A 12,031-nucleotide genomic window follows, 5' to 3' on the forward strand; every position below is an offset into this window, starting at 1 on the left:
AATGAGTTTGGAAGGCTCATCTCTTTCCAATAAAAAAGCTTCATCATCTTTCTCCAACTTTTATAATAATTATTTTGGAACATTTTAGATAGGAAATTGAAAGAGACAGGAGGAAAAGAATGAGCACAGAAGTGAGGAAGAATTGATGAAAGAGTCAGTAAAGCTAAAAAACATTGAGAAGTGAATTTTAATGATGAAGTCAACAACTCCTTCAGCTAATTTAACCAAATCAACAAAGCCATTATACTGTATATATGGTGTTTATTTTGCTCCAAATCTATGTAGACTGAAAGATACATTATGAAAAGCAAAAACCTCCTACATTTAGGATCTGAACATTTGCATAGATGTTTGAGCAAATAAAACGTGGATATTCTTTTATTGTATGCTTTTAAAACAAAATGCTTTTTTTCCCCCTGTAATAAACATTTTATTCTTTCTGGATGCCCTCAATTTCCCCTACCAGGTAGCAGCTTTGTATCACTTTCTAATGCACTGTTAATTTTTAATCTAGACCAGTCTCCAAGTTTACTCTTGACCTGGTAATATACAATACCAACCCATGGGTTCTACCAGGTGAACAGGTATGATATTTTTTGAGGCCAATTTTGGCATAGATTATCTTTTTTCTTACCATGATGCTGCATATTATTGGTACTAATACTACCTCTTATAGATTTTGAAGCCTCTTTCCAAATATTACCTCATTGAACTTGACCAGAACTTGGAGATAGGCTATGCAAATATTTTTACCCATCATTCTATAAAGAGGGAAATTGAGGATCTGAGATTGACTTTCCCAAGGTCACACAGGGAACTAGGATAAGACACTAGGTCTCCTAAATCCCATTATTCTGCTTTTCTATTGTATAACATACTACATGCTTGAATATAACCAGGAAGGTCTTTTTCTTAGGAAAAATGTTTTCTTAGGAGAAATGTTTCCTAGTCCCAAACCCCTTTGCCCTTGTCTAATTTCTGCTTAAGCCCATATCCTCTTCCATTTCCCCTTCTTGGCAGACATGTGGTATCTGCGGTGTGGAGAAGGCTGGTGACCTCAGCCCAAAAGACAAAAAGTTCATAGGCACTTCTAATGGTGGCCCAGAGCACTGCACTGAATTATCTGAGGACACCAGCAACTAAGTGAGTAGAGCCACCTAGATAGGAACCGTGATATGGGTAGTGACCTTGTAGAGCCCCACATGGCAATCTAAAACAGTGAGAATCACGGCCTAGGCCCAAGGTGAACTGGTCTAACTATGAGGGCAGTGCTCGGAGGGGAGTTTTGACTAGCAGTGGACCAGGGTGGGCCACATCAGCAAGGTCGGCCCCATTACAAAGTGGCCATTAGGACAATGGTCAAGAGGGATAGTGATGCCTGTATCCTAGTGTGAAGGAATGGGATAGCATGCATGTTGCTTTCTGTGGTGGTATCCATCACTGCACATGAGGGCACAATCATTTTTCCTAACTCTGGGATGCTGGGTCTCCTCCTTCACCCTTCTTAGGTAAGAGAGGAGGCATGTGAAGGATAGGAGGGAGCAGAAAGGAAAACAAATGGGCAGAGATTATACAAATGGCATATTCAATGAGAGATTGCAATACATCCTTCCCCACTTTCTCTGACATAATTTTAAAATTATCACCATTATCAAAGATCATTTTCCCCTTTGGGAATATTGAGGGAGAAGTAAAGCCACCACCTCAGTGCCTGAGTCTATACTTATGGAAGCCCCTTTGGAGACACTGGATGTGTATTTGGAGGGGGCTGTGGTCTTATGTTAGGTTGTTGGGTGCTAAAGAGGCATTGAACTTTGGTTCAAATTGTTAAAGCAACTTGATGCTGCTCCCCAAGTCAATAAGGCCTGGATGAGGTTTCTCAGCCTTTGATGTGCCAAATAATCCCCTTAAGATTCTGATTCAGTGGGTTTGGTGTGGAGCCTAAAGTCTGATTATCTAATAAGCTCCAACTGATGCCTATGATGCTATTCCATAGACTACTCAAAGTAGCAGGGAGTTACGGGACATTCAGATTGCACTTTATATGTGATTTTACACTCTGATTTATTTTTCTTAATCTCTAAAAACTTTTTAACTTAACATTTTACATGAGCATATTCCCTAAGATGTTATTTATCCTTTAGATTCATGGTTTGTAATACTTGTGTAATATTTGGCTACTTGAATATGTAGTGATTTATTTGACTATTCACCCTCCATTTGAAATTTAAAATGCTTTCTATTTTTAGCTATCATAAATTATGTTGCCATGAGCATCCCTGTTTATAAGTCTTTGCTTCTCTGCACCAAAACCTGCAACCATGACAGAGCATTACATTAGGTCTCAAGAACTTGAGAGAAAGAAGTAGTTAAAAAATTTAAAAATGTTGGGGCTTCCCTGGTGGCGCAGTGGTTGAGAGTCTGGCTGCCAATGCAGGGGACACAGGTTCATGCCCCGGTCCGGGAAGATCCCACATGCCGCGGAGCGGCTAGGCCCGTGAGCCATGGCCGCTGAGCCTGCGCGTCCGGAGCCTGTGCTCCGCAACGGGAGAGGCCACAACAGTGATAGGCCCGCATACCGCGAAAAATAAATAAATAAATAAATAATAAAAAATGTAAAAGCACATATTGATTGAGCCTGTATTGTCCACATCCAAGGCACCTGGTGATAGGAATTATGAAATATTCAGAGAAGTATAGAAAGTTTTCCTTTTCTCTTTTGCTATGATGTGTACTTGTAAACTATGCCATAAACTATGCCATAAAGTACAAAGCTCAAAAGTGGCTAGAATTTCCCCAAAGTATCATAATTAGGGGTCATGCTCTAAGATTCATAATGCACTTTATTAAGGGGAAAATATAATATGTACAATGATATTGAACAAAGTTATAGGCTATGTCCTATGCAGTGGGAATAAAAGACACCATATATGTTACATTTTAAAAACCTACCATATCATAACTTTGCACAAAAACTAAAAAAGAAAAATTATGTTAAATGACAAATGTTTATTAAGTTAGTAAAAATGCTCTGTGGTTTGCTGCTGTGTCTCTGGGTCCTGGCTCTCACTTAGGTGACAGTAATCAAAATAGTATGGAACTGGTATAAAAACAGACATATAGACCACTGCAACAGATCAGAGAACACAGAAATAAATCCACATATCTATAGTCAATTGATCTTTGACAAGAGTGTCAGGAATACATTATGAGGAAAGGACAGTCTCTTCAATAAATAGTGTTGGGAAAATTGGATATCCACATACAGAAGAATGAAATTGGATCCTTATCTCACACCACATACAAAAATCAACTTGGGCTTCCCTGGTGGCGCAGTGGTTGAGAATCTGCCTGCTAATGCTGGGGACACGGGTTCGAGCCCTGGTCTGGGAGGATCCCACATGCCGTGGAGCAACTAGGCCTGTGAGCCACAACTACTGACCCTGCATGTCTGGAGCCTGTGCTCCGCAACAAGAGAGGCCGCGATAGTGAGAGGCCCGCGCACCGCGATGAAGAGTGGCGCCCGCTTGCCACAACTAGAGAAAGCCCTCGCACAGAAACGAAGACCCAACACAGCAAAAATAAATAAATTAATTAATAAACTCCTACCCCCAACATCTTCTTTAAAAATAAAAAAATAAGCTCAAAATGGATTAAAGACTTAAATGTAAAACCTGAATCCACAAAATCCTGAGAAGAAAACATAGGGAAAACATCTTGACATTGGTCTGGGCAATGATTATTTTGGCTATGACACCAAAAGCAAAGGCAACAAAAGCAAAAATAGACAAGTGGGATTGCATCAAACTAAAAGGTTTCTGCACAGCAAAGGAAACAGTTAACAGAGTAAAAAGGCAACGTATGGAATGGGAGAAGATATTTGCAAATCATATATCTGATAAAGAGTTAATATCCAAAATATTTTAAGGAACTCATACAAAGCAATAGTAAAAAGTCAAATAACCCAGTTAAGAAACAGACAAAAGACCTGAAGAGACATTGTTTTCAAAGGAAACATACAAATAGCCAACAGGTATATGAAAAGGTGCTCCACATCACTAATCATCAGGGAAATGTAAATCAAAACCACAATGAATTATCACCTCACACCTGTTAAAATTGCTACTAGCTAAAAGACTAAAGATAAATGTTGTTGAGGATATGGAGTAAAGGGAACACTTGTACACTGTTTGTGGGAATGTAAATGAATATAGCCATTATGGAAAACAGTAAGGAGGTTCTTCAAAAAATTAAAAATAGAACTACCATATGATCCAGCAATCCCACTTTTGGGTATATATCCAAAGGAAGCGAAATTTTTATCTCGAAGAGATATATACATCTCTATATTCACTGCAGCATTATTTACAATAGTCAAGAAATGGAAACCAACTAAATGTTCATCAACAGATGAATGGATGAAGAAAATGTGGTATGTATATACATGGAATATCATTCAGCCTTTAAAAAGAAGGAAACCCTGCCACTTGTGACAACATGAATAAAGGTGAAAGACAGCATGCCAAGGAAACTAAGCCAGACACAGAAAGATAAATATTGCATGATCTCACTTATATGTGCAACCTAAAATAGTCAGTCATAGAAGCAGAGAGTAAAATAATGGTTGCCAGAACCTGGTGGGGAGGGGAACATGGGAAGATGTTGGTTAAGGGGCACAGAATTTCAGTTTTACAAGATGAATAAGTTCTGGAGTTCTAATGTACAGCAATGTGGCTATAGTTAACAATACTGTATTGTATACTTAAAATTTGCTAAGAGAGTAGATCTTAAGTGTTCTTACCACAAAAAAAAGAAAAATGGTAACTATGTGACTCAGACATGTTTATTAGCTTGATGGTGGTGATGATTTCATATCGTATATGTGTATCAAACATCCAGTTGTGCACCTTAAGAAAAATAAGTCTTAAAAATATTAGACATGTTTTTTAACTGAATAAAAATGAAAACACAATATATCAGCATTTGTGGAATACAGATAAATCACTTCTTAGATGAATTTTTTTAGTTTTAAATACTTACATGTTAAAAAATGGACAAAGAATTTGATTAATATTTGGCAGAAAAACAAAAACTAAAGGGTCAATAAATCAACAAATTATTATCAATTGTACCTATAATCACAGAAATGCAAATCAATATATATGTTGTATGTCACTTATTCCAGATGAGAAAAAAATATAGACAATACTAAGTGTTGGTCAGAATGTTGGAATTTGGTGGATGTGTTATTTGCACAATGGTTTTGGAGCAGAGTTTCATAAAATTGCTAAAGTTGAAAATCTACTGTAGATAAATGACCTATACAGGCACTTTGACAAGTGTAAAAGGAAGCCAGAATAAAATGTTTATTTCAACACTGTCACTGTGAAAAATGAAAAACCATTTGGGACTTCCTTGGTGGTGCAGTGGTTAAGACTCCAAGTTCCCAATGCAGGGAGCCCGGGTTCGATCCCTGGTCAGGAAACTAGATCCCACATGCACACTGCAACTAAGAATTCACAGGCCACAACTAAGAAGGCTGTGAGCTGCAACTAAGGAGCCCACGAGCTGTGACTAAGGAGCCCACCTGCCGCAACTAAGACCCAGCGCAACCAAATAAATAGGTAAATAAATAAATAAATGTTTTTTAAAATCTTATATAAAAAAAGAAAAACCATTTGAATTTTTGGATTAATGATTAATTTAAAATACAGAATAAATTATATAATATATGGTATATTCACATAATAGAATATGATACTATAGTTGAATAATTATATTAGATTTACATCTGTCAACATGGATATTCTCCACACAGAATGTTAAACGAGCATACAAATTAGAAATTATAGAGAAATAATGCAGGTATAATGTTTGGAAGCACCAAGCAATAGGAAAAGATGCAATGAAGATATAAAAACATAGATGGGAGGTTTCAGAACAACCTTCACCTCTGGGAAGGGAAGTAGATGAATAAACTCTAGAAAGAACATAAAGGGGATCTCACTATTTCTAATTTGCTTTTCATTGTAGTCTTTATCTTAAGGCATAGGACAAAATGTCAGCTATATGGGGGTTCTTTATATGCTTGCTTATTTGTGTGAAATATGTCATAATAAAATGAATGGATAGGACTTCCTCGGTAGCACAGTAGATAAGAATCTGCCTGCCAACGTAGGGGACATGGGTTCTATCCCTGGTCTGGGAAGATCCCACATGCCACAGAGCAACTAAGCCCATGTACCACAACTACTGAGCCTGCACGCTAGAGCTCACGAGCCACAACTACTGAGCCCGCGTGCTGCAACTACTGAAGCCCACACGCCTAGAGCTTGTGCCCCGCAACAAGAGACGCCACCGCGTTAAGAAGCCCACGCACCGCATCGAAGAATAGCCCCCGCTCACCACAACTAGAGAAAGGCTGCGTGCAGCAATGAAGACCCAACGCAGCCAAAAATAAATAAAATTTTTAAAAAATAAAATAAATAAAATTAATGGATAAAAACTAAAACAAAATAAAACAAAAAATTTAATGGGCATAGGAATCACCTGGGAATCTTGTTAAAAATGCAGATCTGATTCAGAGGTGGGGTCTGGGATTCTGCATTTCTAACAAGCTCCCACATAACAAGGATGCTGTTGGTGCATAGGGCACTTTGAGTAGAAAGATTCTAAAGTGTTAGTTTTCAATCTTGACTTCCCACTAAGGAAATCTGTTTTTAGTGAAAAAAATGTTACTCTTAGTTTGTTGAAACTGGTTCTCTTTCATTTCCTGTGTTGAATCCTGGAATGGAAAGGAATTTCCAGATGATTCTATAATAATATGTAGCCAAAGTTGAGAACCACTGGTCTAGTGAGACAAGTGATGAATTCAAAGCATCTAAAGATGGGAACTGCCTGCAAATGTCATTCAACAGTGAGAAAATAAAAATTGTGATTTTTAAATATTTAAAAAGCAGAACTGTTAATCAGACCATATTTGGTTTATCACCAAATAATAATATACTGTTTAAGGAGTTTACAGAAGAGGTCAACAGGTGGGATACTTAAGGAATGGAGGACATGAATGGACATGGGACAAGACTCGGCACTCCTAAAGTCCCAGGTGTGGTATGAGCATAGGTGACAGGGGGAGTGAGCAGCTGAGCTGAGGCTATAGCTCTTCTACTCCTCTGAACCTTCTTGTTTATACCACTGGCCAGGTGATGGTGCTTTGCAACTCAAAGCAATCAACATATTTGCAGATTTTTATAATTGTACCACTTTCCTACCTACTATAATCTCCTGGCTGTGTTTTAATCCTGATTTATTGAATTGTATTACTAGGAGCTCTCTAATTCACAATTTAAAAGTTTATAGCTCTCAGCCTTTTACCATTTAAAACGGTTAAAGGTAGTTTTAGGTATGCTGAGAAGCATGTGGATGACAAGACGTTTCTGTCTGGAACACCTTCCCTCCCTGCTCCTGCTGCATTCCCACATTTCCCTCCATCCAATCTCAGGACTTCTTGGTCTAGTCTTTGGCAAAGGATCATGGTATTTTAGAGTGAACTCAGATTCTCTTTGGGGAAGTTAGTACCTCCAACACTGTGCAGTGGTTTTAAAAATATGTCCACAAGTTCTTTGATACTCCTTCCTTGAAGAGATGGGGCTTAATTCCCCTTTCCTTAGTGTGGGCTGGACTTAGTGACACATTTCTAACAGATGTGACAGAAGTGATAGATGTCACTCCTGAGATTAGATTGTTCAAAGACTGTGGCTTCTGTCTTGGGGGTCCATGCTCACTCTTTTGCTTTCTCTTAAATTGCTCATTGGGGAACCCAGCTGCCATGGTGTGAGACAGCCTGTGGAGAGGCCCATGTTGTGAGGAACTGAGGACTGCCAACAGCCATAGGAATGAGCTTGGAAGAGAATTCTTGCCTGGAATTGAGCCCTGGCTGTAACCCTGATTGCAGCCTTGTAAGAGACTGAGGCAGAATCAACCTGTTGAGGCACTCCTGGACTCCTGATCACAGGAATTGTGAGATGATGTTTCTTTTCTTAAGTTGTTAAGTTTGGGGTTAATTTGTGATTTGGCAATGGATAACTAACACACCTTTCCTGGAATAAAATCTTTTTTAAGCAAAGAACCTGTTGCTCCAAGTTCACTGAAAATGGTTCTGTACTGAATATTAGAATGGAAAAGAATGTTCAGTGTCAGGGTGAATCCATGGATCAGTAGGCCCAACAGAGATGAAATTTGTGTGTGTGTTTTTAAAAATCCAAAATTTTTGAAACAAACAACCATGTTCTTTGTTATTAAAATCATTTCATAATCCTAAGCACCATCCTCTCACACAAACACACACACACACTCTCCCAAGAGAGTAGAGAGGAGAGAGTAGTATCTCGGGAGATAAGAGGAAGACTGGTTGAATAACTGAGGCCTCTGGGAGCTTCCCTATAAGTGAGACGTATCATAAATTAGAGCTGTTTGGTTTTAAATGAGAGAAACCCAATTCAAGTTAACAATCAAAAAATGCTATTTATTTGATCATATACATGGGAAGTCCCAAAGTAGAATAAGCTTCAGGACTGTTGTTTACACAGGACTAAATGATGATATCACCAGATCTGTCTTTCTCATTATCTCTAGCTCTGCCTGTATATTTCATGCTTTATCTTTTCCTGTGGCAAATGACTTTCTTTGGCCACCAGTAGCCCAACTTTTCAGCCTGATTTTACCTACTTTAGGAGGAAGAGTGCATCTCTCCTGACATCAATTAGTCTAACCCTGGAAACACTCTGATTGACCGGCTTGGGTCATAATCCTTTGCAGGAAGTGGCGAGAGGGTGGGGTATTGGTGAATATGCTGTGATTGACAGGCTTGCCTGGACAACATGGAGAGAGAGGGAGTGAGTCCTCAAGGGACCCAGGAGGAGAAGGGAGAGAGGGCTGGGTAAACAAAAATATAACCACCACAATGCCCTACAACCTGGAAGCTTAACAGGAATAAGCCGTTCTAGACACATGGTTGTTGCTCTTAAGGTGTTTCACAAAGATGTGACCAGAAGATTCAGCCAGAAATGGGATTTTCTTCTAGAAACTTCCAGAAATGGAAGGTTAAATAACTGGGAATTCCCCGGAGGCCCTGGCTGACCCTCAGGTCTATTCTATTTAGAGCTGTTCTACTTCTTAGCGTGAGAAGTTAACTATCTGACACTCAGCTGGAAAGAAGAATTAGGTCAATTTGACCTTATATTTCTAAGAAAGCTCATTTAGAGTTTCAAAACACAGGGAGGTTAAAGATGCAGGAATGTGTGGAGGTAGTAGACATCTACTGGTTTTGTTTCTAAAGCAGGTTTGAGTTGGGATACTGGCTTTTGCAACCTAAAGGTCCTAATAAAGTTAGTTTTAAAAAGATACAGAGGGGGGACCTTCAAGAAGGCAGAGGAGTAGGATGTGGAGATCATCTTCCTCCCCACAAATACATCAAAAATACATCTACATGTGGAACAACTCCTACAGAACACCTACTGAATGCTGGCAGAAGACCTCAGACTACCCAAAAGGCAAGAAACTCCCCACGTATCTTGGTAGGGCAAAAGAAAAGAGAAAAAACAGAGACAAAAGAATAGGGATGGGACCTGCCCCTCTGGGAGGGAGCTGTGAAGGAGGAAAACTCCACACACTAGGAAGCCCCTTCACTGGAGGAGACAGGGGGTGGCGGGGGGGAAGCTTCAGAGCCACGGAGGAGAGCGCAGCAACAGGGGTGCAGAGGGCAAAGTGGAGAGATTCCCTCACAGAGGATTGGCGCCAACCAGCACTCACCAGCCTGAGAGGCTTGTCTGCTCACCTGCCGTGGTTGGGGGTGCTGGGAGCTGAGGCTCCAGCTTCAGAGGTCGGATCCCAGGGAGAGGACTGGGGTTGGCTGCGTGAACACAGCCTGAAAGGGGCTAGTGTGCCACAGCTAGCCTGGAGGGAGTCCAGGAAAATCTCTGGACCTGCCTAAGAGGCAAGAGACAATTGTTTCGGGGTGTGCGAGGAGAGGGGATTCAGAGCACCGCCTAAACAAGCTCCAGAGATGAGCACAAACTGCGGCTAACAGTGCAGACACCAGAGACAGGCATGAAATGCTAAGGCTGCTGCTGCAGCCACCAGGAAGCCTGGGTGCAAGCACAGGTCACTATGTACACCTCCACTCCTGGGAGCCTGCCATTGCCAGGGTCCAGTGATCCAGGGACAACTTCCCTGGTAGAACACACGATGTGCCTCAGGCTGTTGCAACGTCATGCTGGCCTCTGCCGCTGCAGGCTCCTCCCACGTTCCATAACAGCCACCCCCACACCCCTCCACTCCCCCACCCCTGCCTGAGTGATCCAGAACCGCCTAATCAGCTGCTATATTAACCCCATCCTCTCTGGGCAGGGAAGAGATGCCCTCAGGCGACCTACACTCAGAGGCAGGGCCAAATCCAAAGCTGAACCCCAGGAGCTGTGCAAACAAAGAAGAGAAAGGGAAATTTCTCCCAGCAGCCTCAGGAGCAGTGGATTAAATCTCCGCAATCAACTTGATGTACCCTGCATGTGTGGAATACCTGAATAGACAACGAATCATCCCAAAATTGAGGAGGTGGATTTTGAGAGCAACTGTAGACTTGGGGTTTGTTTCTGCATCTAATGTGTTTCTGGTTTTACATTTATCTTAGTTTAGTATTTAGAGCTTATTGTCAATGGTAGATTTGTTTATTGATTTGGTTGCTGTCTTCCTTTTTTTAAATATATATATATATATATTTTTTCCTTTTTCTCTTTTTGTGAGTGGGTATGTGTATGCTTCTTTGTGTGATTTTGTCTGTATAGCTTTGCTTTTACCATTTGTCCTAGGGTTCTGTCTGTTTTTTTCTTTGTTTTGTTTTTTTGTATAGTGTTTAGCACTTGTTATCATTCGTGGATTTGTTTCTTCATTTGGTTGCTCTCTTCTTTCTTTCGTTTATTACTTTTACATTTTTTTATTTTTAATAATATATATTTTTATTTTAATAATTTTCTTTTCTTTCCTTTTTTTCCTTCTTTCTTACTTTTTTGTTCTCCCTTTTCTTCTGAGCCGTGTGGCTGACAGGGTCTTGGTGCTTGGGCTGGGTGCCAGGCCTGAGCCTCTGAGGTGAGAAGCTGAGTTCAGGATATTGGTCCACCAGAGACCTCCTGGCCCCACATAATATCAAATGGTGAAAGCTCTCCCAGAGATCTCCATCTCAACTCTAAGACCCAGCTCCACTCAACGACCAGCAAGCTACACTGCTGGACACCCTATGCCAAACAACTAGCAAGACAGGAACACAACCCTATCCATTAGCAGAGAGGTTGCTTAAAATCATACTAACTACACAGACACCCCCAAAACACACCACCGGATGTGGTCCTGCCAACCAGGAAGACAAGATCCAGCCTCATCCACCAGAACACAGGCACTAGTCCCCTCCACCAGGAAACGTACACAACCCACCGAACCAATGTTACCCACTCGGGGCAAACACCAAAAACAATGGGAATTACAAACCTGCAGCCTGTGAAAAGGAGACCCCAAACACAGTAAGTTAAGAAAAATGAGAAGACAGATACACAGCAGATGAAGGAGCAAGGTAAAAACCCACCAGACAAAACAAATGAAGAGGATATAGGCAGTCTACCTGAAAAAGAATTCAGAGTAATGACAGTAAGGATGATCCAAAATCTTGGAAATAGAATGGGGAACATAGAAGAAACGTTTAAGAAGGACCTAGAAGAACTAAAGAGCAAAAAAACACTGATGAACAGCACAATAAATGAAATGAAAACTTCTCTAGAAGGAACCAATAGCAGAACAACTGAGGCAGAAGAATGGATAAGTGACCTGGAAGATAAAATAGTGGAAGTAAATGCTGCAGAGCAGAATAAAGAAAAAAGAATGAAAAGAATTGAGGGCAGTCTCAGAGACCTCTGGGACAACATTAAACAAACCAACATTCGAATTATAGGGGTCCCAGAAGAAGAAGAGAAAAAGAAAGGGACTG

The sequence above is a fragment of the Physeter macrocephalus genome, chromosome 20 (genome assembly GCF_002837175.3).
Source record: "Physeter macrocephalus isolate SW-GA chromosome 20, ASM283717v5, whole genome shotgun sequence".
In the NCBI taxonomy this organism is placed as follows: domain Eukaryota; kingdom Metazoa; phylum Chordata; class Mammalia; order Artiodactyla; family Physeteridae; genus Physeter; species Physeter macrocephalus.